At 40.1% G+C, this 12,097-nt stretch overlaps 1 protein-coding gene across 3 annotated transcripts in view; it reads left to right on the top strand.

The window, feature by feature from the left end:
- COL26A1 (collagen type XXVI alpha 1 chain) overlaps positions 1-12,097 on the top strand; it is a 2,134,825-nt gene that overhangs the window by 2,049,722 nt on the left and 73,006 nt on the right. The gene's annotated exons all lie outside the window — the stretch shown is intronic.

The raw sequence follows: 12,097 nt of genomic DNA, 5'->3' as shown, positions 1-12,097 counted from the left end.
TGATGTCAGTTACCTATGATACGCAGCTTATCATACTGTGACATTCCACAGTCAATGATGCATGTATTTTACTATTTTGCAGTGGGGCAAGCCCCCCTGCGTCACCCCCACTCCTCCTGCAAGTTGTATATACCAACTCTGAGATCGCGTTACAGTAAGGAAATGGGTTAATTCTGTGTTCCTCGCAGAACCGCTATCTCCATTCACAATGTTGAACTCAGATAATCGAACAACCCTATCCATTCTCTGTAGTGTAGTCAGTATTTTTTGGTTTGGCATTCTCCAATTTGAAAAGTGCCTTTCGACCACATGCCGGTCGAGCACAGGCACTTTGCTAATTCAATAGTAAACCTACATATGTATATATATATATCTACCAATGGTGAGATACTGGGTGATGGAACTGCTAGGCAGAAGGCAGGGGCACAAATTGTACCATGTTAACATGATGAAACCTTACCATGATAGGGAGGCCCTTGTGCTGAGCATTTGTAGTGCATTGCAGGAGTCCAAGGGAGATCTGGTGACTGATCTCCTCAGTGAGGCTCGGACTGACACCTCAGTAGAAGGGGTAGCAATGTTCCAATAGTTATGTCCTATGCAGGTTCGAGAAATCTGAGCAGTGCTACAGGAGTTTGGGGATGTTCACTGGGAAATCAGGGAGCACCCACCTTGTGCAGCACCAGGTGGATACAGGACCCCAATGGCCTATTAGGCAGGCCCTTTATAGGGTGTTTGAGAGAGTCAAACAGACTCTGAGGGAGGAGATACAGGAAATGTTGGAACTAGGGGTGATTCAAGAGTCCAACAGTCCCTGGGCCTCCCCAGTGGTGCTGGTGCCAAAGAAGGATGGCAACACCAGGTTCTGTGTGGATTACAGGAAATTAAATAGTCATACAGAGTCGGATGCTTACCCCATGCCTAGGACAGATGAGGCCCTAGAGCAGCTGGATGGGGCTAAGTATCTTACAACCATTGATCTTACTAAGGGTTACTGGCAGGTGCCTTTGACTCTCAGTGCTAGAGAGAAGTCAGCCTTTGTGACTCCTTTTGGCTTGTATGAGTTCACAAAGATGCCCTTTGGGATGAGAAATGCCCCAGTGACTTTCCAGAGGCTGGTAGTTCACATCCTATTAGGAGCTGGAGGGTTTGTCCTCACTTATCTAGATGATATTGCCATCTACAGCCAATCCTCGCAAGAGCACCTTCAGCATGTCAGGGAGGTGCTGGGGCAGACTACAGAGGGCAGGGTTGACCATTAAGCCAAGCAAATGTCAGGTTGGTATGGCAGAGGGCTCCTACCTGGGACATAGAGTGAGGAGTGGTAAGATCAAGCCAGAATCCACCAAAGTAGAATCTATTCAGGCTTGGCTTGCACCTGTTACCAAAAAGCAGGTCAGGGCATTCTTAGGGACAGCAGGGTACTACAGAAAGTTTGTCCCTAGTTATAGTACCATAGCTGCTCCCCTCACAGACCTGACAAGGAAGAGCAGAGCCAGCCAGCAAAATGCCAAATTGCTAAGATGGAGCCTAGGGTTGCAAGCATATGATATGTCAGTGCAGCGCCACAGTGGGAATAGCAATGCCAACGCAGATGGGCTTTCAAGACAGGGATGGGGTAAGGTATACTCAGTTAGGCCTAACCCTCTCAAGCAACGTTTCTTAAGTGTCACTTGAAAAACTAGCCTGAGTTCTTAAGGGGGGAAGATGTGTGAGGATAGGTGAAGGCTGCCAGTCTAGCCAGATAGAATTTTGTAGATAATTCTGTCATTTGTAAATATTGATATAAGCCACAGGCTTGTTCTCTTAAATGGGAAACAATGGTGTTAAGTGTGGAACTGCAAAAATGTAACAATAGTGCACTCTGCTGTAACAAAGCTAATAAGTAAATTCTTTGATGTCAGGGCTTGGAGCCGATATGTCTGGATGAAGGAATTCTGGCTATTGTCTTGAGACCAGAGTTAATTGCTAGAATTTGTATGTATAAATTCTGTTATTGTTCTGGCTTCCTGACCAGCTGCAAGATCAAGGGCTATTATCCTCTGAGAATCTGTTAGCCTGGGAGCCAGAAAGAAATTATGTAATCTGAAATGAATCAGTGGTACTGTGTTATCATTTTAAGGACAGAAAGAATGGGAGTATTAGAGCATTTGTCTTGAGAACATCCAACATCACCAGCACTGTCTTGCTCTATATGTAAGTAGGATCTTAGACTTTAGTGTTTCTCTAAGAAATAGCTAGGAATTAGGAAGATTAGACTAAGTGTTTATGATGTCAGAACTTTTGCTACTGTATTATTTTAAGTATTTCTCTGTGATCTCTGAATTCTTGACTAGCACTGTGTAGTAAGAAGTATTGTATTGTGTTTTTGTTATTTGTTATTAAATATTTTTAAACCTTTCAACTGTGGCTGTTTTGTGTAGAGATAATTTAAGCTCTAAGAGTACATTGCATAAATCACTCCAAATAAGTCTTGACTGGTTGCACTTACCAGTTGGATAATAATATTGCACAGTAATAATTGGACACCCTTCATAAGGGCATTTGAGTAGCTTATATATATTAGCTAGGTGATGGCAGTGATTTCTACCGTATAGTCTGGGTAAAAGGGACACAGCTGGAGAACCTGTGCCAGCCTTCCCAGGAGTGTCTCTGTGGTTGTATAAACTCTTATCTCAAAGTGTGTGTGTGTCTGCTACTTGGGCAGGGATGTGGCGCACTGGTTGGACAGAAAGGGTGCTGGAGGTTTTAGCTTGCCCACTAGGCTGAGATCTGGACCCTATAGCTGTGCCAGTGGGAAGTCTTATTGGGGACCTGGAGAGAAAGGGAGAAACCAGGCCAGACTGACTGTGATCTCTGTGAGCTCTTAAGGGAAATTGTACTTTACTATGTGTGTATTTATTATCTTTTCCCTATATGGACACCCCTCACTGGTGTTAGTGGTGAAGACTGAGGCTCCTAGATTGCTGGGCCAGTGCACGGGTGTCACTGGGAGAATGAAACACAAGGACCAGATGGTTCTTGGGCAGCCATCATTCCTGAGGAGAATAACATACAAGGACCAGATGGTTCTCGAGCAGCCATCAGTCCTAGGGAGAATAAAGCACAAGGACCAGATGGTTTTCAGGCAGCCATCAGTCCTAAGTAGAATAGAGCACAAGGACCAGATGGTTCTCAGGCAGTCATCAGTCCTAAGAAGAATAAAGCACAAGGACCAGGTGGTTCTCAGGCAGCCATCAGTCCTAGGGAGAATAAAGCACAAGGACCAGATGGTTCTCAGGCAGTCATCAGAACTAGGTAGAGTAATGCACAAGAACCAGATGGTTCTCGGGGAATTTAACCAGTGTGATGACAGATCCCCTGAGAGGAGACTTCAGCAAATCATTGATCAGTACAGAAATGCCTGATGAATAGAAGACAGCAAGTGTCACAGATTTGTTCAAAAGGAAGCAGGGGACAAATTCTTTGAACTGCAGACTTATTAGGCTAAATAACAGTGGCAGTGAAAATTCAATTTGAGAATCTTGAGGGAATAGTTGGTTTCTTTCTTAGAGGATAGCATTCTTGAGGAGATCAGCCAACATGAGCTCACTGGCAACTGAGTTCTCAGTCAAACATGGTTTAATTTTATACCTGGTTTGCTGAATAACTTAACAAGCAACAACTGGTAAATGTGGTCTAATTTGACATCACAAAGGTATTTGACTCAGTACCATGCAGGTTGCTGCTAGGAAAATTGGAGGAATTAGGGGGCTGAACCTAGACTGTAGAACCGGATTTCTGTCTACTTGGGGGGGGGGGGGCAGGATGTGAAAAGTTGTATCTTTATTCATGCAGCAAAGATAGAAGCAGCAATGCAGGAAGTGAGCAAGAGTCTAGGGAATGACCTGTAAAGCCTGACTGGACCGACAGAATGCAGCAGTCTGAAGATCACTGAAGACCAAGAAAAGGAATTGAACTAAGTCCCAAGGATCATGTTGTGCAGCATCAGCTGTAGAGTAGAACTGATGGCAGCAGTGCAAGAAAAGGATCTGATGGTGTTGCTCACAACTGGACTGGACCACAAGGAGCAGAGTGAGAGGACAGTGGAAGCAGAAAACAGAATTCTAGGATGTATCATTAGGAGACAACACTCCAGAAGCAAAGAAGTAATACTTCACTTCTTCTGTGCCCTGGTCAGGCCACAACTCAAGTACTATGTGCAGTTTGTGAGGCCAAACTAGAAAAAAAACATCAGGCTGCTGAAAGGATTTGCGGGAAAAGCCACCATAAAGGTTGGTGGGATGGTGGAGAAAGCATATGACTAGAAACTGCAGGAACTAGAGCTTCTCCTACTAGGACACCAAAAGGGACAGGAAGGATGTGATGTGGGTGCACAACATTATGTCAGGGGAAAGGTAAAGGGTCATCCTGAGCAAGAAGAACATAGGCAGAAGGAGATGGCACAGGGCAGCAAACTGTACTCCCTGGATCACTGAAAGTACTTCTTCATGGAGCAGATTGTGGACCTTGTTTGAGAACTACCAGAATGGATGGTGGAAAGATAATTAATGTAAGAATTAAAGATGGCATAGGATGGGTGGATGAATGTGAGAGGAAAGTTTGGTATGGAGAGTAGGTGGTCTACTTAATGCACTCAAAAAAGTTGTTTCTTGTCCACCTACTTCTCTCAAACAAATGTGATGTAATGTAATAGAAGACCCTCAAAGTTCCAGACAGCAAATCTCCTGCATTGCAATAAAGTCACAATGTCAGGGAGAGTTTGTGGTTTTCAAGAATAGGATACAAAAGTAGAGCTGAGGATTAGAAAGTATTCAGTTTGGGGATGTGAGGACTGAATCTTTGTTTGCAGTTGGTGCCCCTGTACCTGGAGTAACAATGATTTTTGTCATGCAGTTGATGTGTTGACTGATGTGTGAAACATTTGTGATGAAATCAGCACCTCAAATTCAGCAATCATAGTTCTTTTCTGAAATAGAGACATTTGCTTTCTGAAGATGGGAGGAGGGTGCAGAGCAGCTTCCCCAAGTAGAGAAGTTTAAATGTCTTGAGAGTTTGCTCCTCAGTGAGGAATGAGGGGAAGCTTGAGCAGCAGAAGGGTGCTTTGGAAGCAACACTGCAGATCTTGAATTTGACTGAGCTAGTGAAGTGAGAGATGACTTGTAGGACAGTGGGTTTAAGCTTAATGCTAAAACCTGTTGAGAAATGTTATTCAGTAAGGAAGAATTCCTCAATTTATGCCATATTTTAAGACACCCTACCCCTGTTAAACTCATCTTAGTCATTAAAGATCTGGGTGCCTTCACTAACAATGAACTCTATATTTTTTTAACACCAGTATCGAAGTAGCTCTTAAAACATAGGCAAACATGCATTTATATAAAAAATAAAAACACATTAACGTGGTCCTAGTTGCAGACATTGTGCATCACTTTTTTTGTATAAGTGTCATCAATCCAGTGTTACATAAATTGCTCAATTTCTGCCTTCCCTTAAATCTCACTCCTCGTACAAAACATTACTCTGCATGTACTCCTCCCACAATTTCCATTTTTCCAATGTAATTGGCTCATACCCTTTTCCAAAGATTCCCAATTCAGTTTATTTTATCTCTGTTACAATATTCAATATTTCAAATGCAGTTGGTTTAGACTTTGATTTCCATTTTCAAGCAGTTGTTTGTTTGCAGCTGCCAGCAGTAAACTTAGCAAACCCTTACTACATCTAGGCAATTCAGATCTTGTATCCCAGCTTAAAAAATCATTTCATTGGTTACATCCATTTGCTCACCTAATATTTCTGACAGAGTACTCTGTAGGGGAATTTTGAAGTCTGCCAACTCATTATACTCCCAAAACATATGTTATCGCTTTCTTCCCCATCACACCTCCAATATTTGCCATCTACCTGAGGAAAATTCTTTGGACTCTGTTTGGGGTATAAAAATACCTATGCAAACTCTTTCAACAAAAAGTCTAAATCTTTTAGACCTTTGCATACTTGAGTCTTACATATGTTCTCCCATTGTTTCCTTGTGAATTGCTTATCCAGTCTCTCTTTCCAATCTGTTATAGCCTCTTCTGATTGATTCCTATAGTTGCCGTGCAATATTTTATATGACCTACTAATTATCACTTTAACAGCAACAGCTTTTCTAGATTCAGCTAAAAACTCTACAAGAGCAGGTCTTCCACTTAGGATTCCTCTGTCCCTTTCTCTTTGCATATACTCCGATATTAGACACTGATAGGGAAGTCAGTGCCTAGCCTGAAGTCCAAATGAAAACAATGAACTCTGTTTTGACCATCATGAATAAGTCATAGTCAGAAAATGTTTCCGCCTAGCTCAGCTAATTTCCAAAGACACAAAATCCAGTAGTAAAGAAGTCATGATCCTTGTCTATACCTCCATCATCTGACTCTTCACAGAATACAACACCCCTTCAGTATATACCTCTCTAAGTATCTTGCCCATCTAGAAAACCATCAAAGAATTTTAAAGAAGAAAACTGTTTATTTAAACTCACTAAGTTATTCTGCTATAAGCCCTCTCACTGTGTTCTGTCTCACACAAGCTCTTTTGTGGTGATCTGTGCCCAGCCTTTTAATCCATGAAAATCCTCACCCTTTGAGATCTTCTACCCTTATGCAAAACAAATAGCACCATGGTTACCTGGCCTCAGATTGTTTCTCTCTGTTGTGTTTAACATCTTATTTAAATTTTTATTGTAAATGTAAGAGACGTTTTATAATAAAATGAATGAAAGGGCTTAATAAATTCACGTTTTTGTACCGATGTAACATTTTTGTTCTAATTGCTATGACTTGACAGCAGTTTTTTTTCCTCTTATTAGTAGCTGTATTTTTATACTGTGGAGAGAGCTATTTTGTTATTTATTTATTTATTTTACATTTGTTTACCAGGAGAGTCCGACTGGGCATGAAACCCATTTTGAGCAGAGGCCCAGGGAGAAAAGCTTCACAAGGGCTAGTACAGTATATGCAATAGGCACAAGTTAATAAAAGTATCAAACAAAATAAGATGCTGTTGTATGATGATACAGTAAATTAGCATAGGATAAACATAAACATATAATACAACAGTGCATGTTACATTCAAACGGTTAGTACAATACATACATTCAGCTCAAAGTAATTTAAGTACAGAGCAAAGAAAGGAGCTGTTTTATGCTTGCACAGTAGGATCAATTTTGGATAAACATCAGTACAATACAACCGCATAGGCAAAACATGCAATACAGTTACTTGCTTTAATCTTTGTATCTATGTAAAATTTGTTGTCTCTGCCATATGGCCCAGGAAGTGGCTGAAAAAGGATCCTGTACCAGTCTACTCACCCAGTTAACTAACAATAAATAAATAACTCTTCACTGACATATGTACAGAACAGTCTGATGAAATATATTCCTAATCCAATGAATCCCTGATTTAAGGAATAAGCTCCCACTATACATTAAGCAATACAAAACATTATAACATAGTCCAAATTCAGAACTATTCTAGATGATCAAACGGGCAATAACAAAGTCACCCCTGGGGTATGTAGCATAACACTTCTCAATTGGGGAGCCTAACTCATCTAATTACTCTTGGCTTTAGGTAGCTAGGCTTATCAGTGGTCTTGTGGACTTCATATTTAGTCTATACCTATGAAGACACTCTCATTTTGCAAGTCAATTTATGTCTTCATCCTCACATATGGTCTTTGAGCTTCAAGTATTACCTGAAAGCATGAGATGGAGGTTACAAGACCAGAAATGAGATCCCTTTACATGGTCATGGGCTCAGTTTCCATGATTGATTGAAGAGCTCGGTAATATGAAAGGGCCTTGAAGTACAGGCACTGCTTCAGGATTCAGCTGAGGAGGATTGAGTAGTTAGGATGCTCCCTGGATACCTTCCAAAAGAAGTATATGAGCCAGAACCCACTGGGTTAATGGGCCTTGCAGTAGGCAGAGAGACCATACAGAAGAAATATGTTTATCAACTTACTAGGAAAACCTCAGTATCTCATAGGATTAGTTGCAAACTGTTGATGGGACTAAGGAAGTCTGATTTGTCTTTCTCAACTTATTGCCATCACAATCCTCACAAAGACACGAAGGTTAGAAAATAGCTGAGTGGAGAAAAGTACCTCAGTGTGATGAGAAAACTTACATGATTTCATTACAAAGTCATGACCTGACTCGAAAGGCATATGGAATGCTGTGATACATTTGCTGCCATTGGCTGCAGCAGTTTCTATGTTTGTGTTCTTGCTGTACTCTGCAGCAGAGATTTTATGCTGTTGTAGAATGTGACCTGTGAAACATTGTAAAGCATAACAAGTCTCCTGTTGACTGCACTTTCATGTGTATTGGAGTAATTTAACCTGTTTTAGAGAACACAGAGACAACACAAATATGCTGTTTCTCTAAATACGAGTATTACTGCTTATGAACAAGCATATTGTCAGCTCCCACACTGTTTTGCATGAATCATACATGGCATTTAGAGTAGCTTTAATAATAATAATAATAATGTTTTGGTCAAGCATGCAATGGAGTGTTTGGATTTTAAGAAATGTATATTTTTTTGTGTTGGACTATATTGTTGTGTCATCTTATGTTACTAAATATAATAATGCCCTTGAAATTAAAGAGCTAAAATGGCAAGTTTTTTTTTTAAAGCTGATCAAGCTCCTGGGCTCAGTAGCACATTAAATGTAAAATGTCTTTTAAATGACAGATTGTATTATTAATTTTAGCTTATCAGTTTTTACAAAAAGACATCTTTTTTATATAAACACATACACTAAAATATATTTAAAAAAAAAACGTTTATGTATATATGGTTCTTCTTTAAATTTGTATACACATTCATAACTGATTGAATGTTTTTTCATTTAATGAAGTAACTGTGATTGGTTTATCAGTGTTCTAGCACGTCTGTTCTAGACTCAACTAAAAACCTGCCAGAACAGGTCTTTCACTTAAGATTCTTCTATCCATTTCTCTCTGCCTGTACTATGATAACAGGGAATGCAGTCTTTAGCCTGTCGTCCAAATGTCTTCTTGGACTAATCCCATTCTGTTACTTTTCCCTCTCTAGTTATTTTCTCCAATACCTTGGTTCCTTTGCCAGTTTGCTCTGTTAAATTCCAGCCCCCTCTTGCCTACTTTCTGTACCCCTATTTACAGTCATCCCCATTAGCAAAATCTCCTTTCTCAGTTCTTGCATTGGCTTAGTTTTTAGAATACTTTCTGCTACTTTATGAATATAATATTCTGCATGGTTATTCTCTTTAATATCTGCATCCATTATCTCTCTCTCTGTCTCTCTCTCTCTCTCTTCCTTGAACTCTCTCTCTCTCTCTCTTCCTTGAACTCTCTCTCTCTCTTCCTTGAACTCTCTCTCTCTTCCTTGAACTTTCCCCTATGTATCATTATCTGTTTCCATTTTTAATTATAACCTTCTGCTTCTGTTATGTATACGAGCCTTAAATGTGTAACACTAAAATATCCCTTTAAAATCAGGTAATCCCAAATCACCTTGTCCTTTTGGAAGTATCAACTTACCCCACTTAATTCTTGCCCTCCTCCCCTCCCAGATAAATTCCATCAATTCTTTATTAATTATTCTCCATTACTTCTCCTATGGTTGATAAAATTATTCCTGACCCATTTTAGTCCTTTACAGTTTCTAACCTTTCAAGAATGCTCATTCTATTGACAATTACACCTCTGCTACTTATATTGGCATACTCTTCCTCATACCACATAAGCTACTTTGACTCATTTTACCACAAGCTCTCACAGTAGTCACTCTGTTTCTCCTGAGTTATTTTCCACCTTCCCAGCACACTTCCTTAATAATAGGTATCTGTCTTACCCAATACCAAAAGGCAGTTCTCACCTAACCCACTCAGCATCTTGATTATATCTTCTGTGACTTCATCTGAGCCAGCTCCTTTCCCTGACTTCATTTTTCTTAGTGCTGTTATTACTTCTTCTAGGGTACTCCTTCCATCTGCTTTTGATGCTGTGTTGACTGGTGAGCAGTTTGTGGCTGGCATCCGTTATGAACGGTGTCTGCTGACTGTCTCCTTTATCTTTCTGTCTTTGCTTTGCAGCCTGAGTGCTTTTTTTTGTATTTTTTTTGTGCCATCTGCTGAGTGACTTTCTTGAAGCTGGTAGAGCACCTCTGATGCCTTGTTCTTTGCTATTCCATTTGCTCTCTTAGCCTCTTTATCCAACCAGTATTCCCTTTAAGCCCAGTCCATCTATTGTATCCCCCACTTTTTCCTGCACTCCTCCTTTCCTTTGATAACTTTTCTGGACTTCACAATTCCACCACCAGCTTTCCTTGTATATGTTATTTCCTTTTCTGTCTTTGTCCCTCCTAAAAAAAAATGTTGCAGTGTAGCATACTTCCTGATGACCTTAGTGAAGACCAGTCCACTTACAATATTAGAAATTATGATAAGAACTCATATGTTTCTTGATATAATACAGTCCGCAACTTGACTAATTTCAGCATGAAGTCTTTCAGAGGTATAGTTAAACAAGTAAAGTGGTATCACCAAAAACATATCTCCCTAGATGAAAGAACAGAAACCTTTAACACAATTTTCTTATATATTCGAAATGTCCAATTCCCCTAAGAAGAAAACACACCAAATCCAGTCCCCCACTTTGGTTAACTCAGAAAACAAAAGTTAATGAGGAAAAGAGAAGCACTGGTATCAGAACCAGGCACTTCATGCCTTCCAGTGCTACAGAACTCTGTTAAATCAGGTCAAAACTTTAGTTAAAAAGATTTAAAAAATCTATTTAAACTTGCAACAATACCAATGAACAGACCCAAAGATTTTCTGGGCATCAGTTAAATGTATCCTAAACTTTGTCAAATCACTCCAATCTAACCCTATACCCAATTATTCTGACTATAACAACTGCAACTACTTCCCTGCTTCAAAACAATCCGAGTAACCCCCATACGCTCAATCTCCCTTTTTTTGCACACTTGTTCTCACTCTTCCACAACTGGCTTAATCTAACTACTCCTTCCCTGCTGTACCCCACGTTTGTACCTTTTCTTCTTTGATAACTATTTGTCACGTGCTGCCCCCCACACACACACACACACACACCTAGTCTGTATTAAATCACTTCTAGTTTAATCACATTTGTAATTCCACTGTAATACCTATCCAGCTTTTTAACCCAATCTTTTCTTATGCCCTGTTGCTTGCCAACCTTGTTATAGTAGAATTCTCATTACATTTTATGCACTTTTTCATCCAATCCAAACAAGTACATATGCTGATATTATTTAATTTGTCCTCTCCTTATCTGACCACTTTATGCCAACTTTTGTGTTGTAAATTTACTTTTCTCACTTAATATTTCTTTTGAGAATATTGCTGCAACTGCTGATACAATATTACTTTAGGTTGCCTTCTTTACCCGCGGTGGTGGTGCTGCGGTAGCGTTGTCGCCTCACAGTAAGACGCTGTCCGGTTCGATTCTCAGCTAGAGCGTCTGCTGCGTGGTGACATGTGTGAATGGGCATGCCTTCGTTGAAGGCTGTGCATCAGGGCTGGTAACTCAGCACGTAAAAATCAACTACCAATCATTAGCGGACCGGAGTTCCACTGTGGCGACCCCTAACCGGGAAAAGCCGAAAGACACAACAACAACCCTGTTCACAATGGAAGTATTTATCTTCAGCTGAGTGTACTGCTGCAGCTATTGATACTACAGATATATACATAAATTACCTTCTAGTCCATATTAAATCTGTAATCACTATACTTCAAATATTGTTTGTACTCACAAAGTGCCAGCTATAATCTTTGTTTGTGTTCCTTTCACGAAGTATGTTATTGGCGCTCTTCTCCCTAGGCCTCCACTGATAAGGGGTCTTGCATGTTTCAGTTGGACTTTCTTGGCAACCAAATGCCACTAAATAAATAGCTTACATACTGCAAAGCAAGACTTAGCCTGCCTTTGAAGTATGTACAGTATCAACTGCAGGTATTTTTTTTTTTTTATTAAATCTACTGCAAATGTCTGGTTAGCTTTAAACTCTAAGCA

The sequence above is a fragment of the Protopterus annectens genome, chromosome 13.part0 (assembly GCF_019279795.1).
Source record: "Protopterus annectens isolate FY-2018-M chromosome 13.part0, PAN1.0, whole genome shotgun sequence".
Lineage (NCBI taxonomy): Eukaryota > Metazoa > Chordata > Ceratodontiformes > Protopteridae > Protopterus > Protopterus annectens.
This window is presented reverse-complemented; position numbering and strand designations above follow the sequence as displayed.